This window comes from Penaeus monodon, chromosome 30 (genome assembly GCF_015228065.2).
Source record: "Penaeus monodon isolate SGIC_2016 chromosome 30, NSTDA_Pmon_1, whole genome shotgun sequence".
NCBI classification, from domain to species: domain Eukaryota; kingdom Metazoa; phylum Arthropoda; class Malacostraca; order Decapoda; family Penaeidae; genus Penaeus; species Penaeus monodon.
The window spans coordinates 9,968,451-9,968,762 of NC_051415.1; the positions used below are offsets into that span (position 1 = coordinate 9,968,451).

At 29.8% G+C, this 312-nt stretch overlaps 1 protein-coding gene across 1 annotated transcript in view; it reads left to right on the forward strand.

The window, feature by feature from the left end:
* The window catches only part of LOC119592509 (ATPase ASNA1 homolog), a 14,858-nt gene that overhangs the window by 2,437 nt on the left and 12,109 nt on the right, over positions 1–312 (forward strand).

Here is a 312-nt window from a genome sequence, read left to right on the forward strand (position 1 = left end):
TGAGATAAATTTAGACCAGAAGCAACCAAAGAGGAGATGATAGATCAAAACTGCAACATTTGCCAATACCATATTATTGGTAGTAGTGTAGCTGAAATATTACGACAGATTGTAGATCTCCTATTGATATCAATGTCAGATTAGCTACCCTATGTAGGTATTCTTGTTCTAGTTGTATATCGTTGTTTACTAACTCTCATTGTTTCTCTTCTGTATTTATACATATTGCAAACAGATAAAGAAAGCTGTTTATCAGATAAATCCAAACTCAAGATTTTATATTATGTAATTTTTATTAACTATTAATTGTTG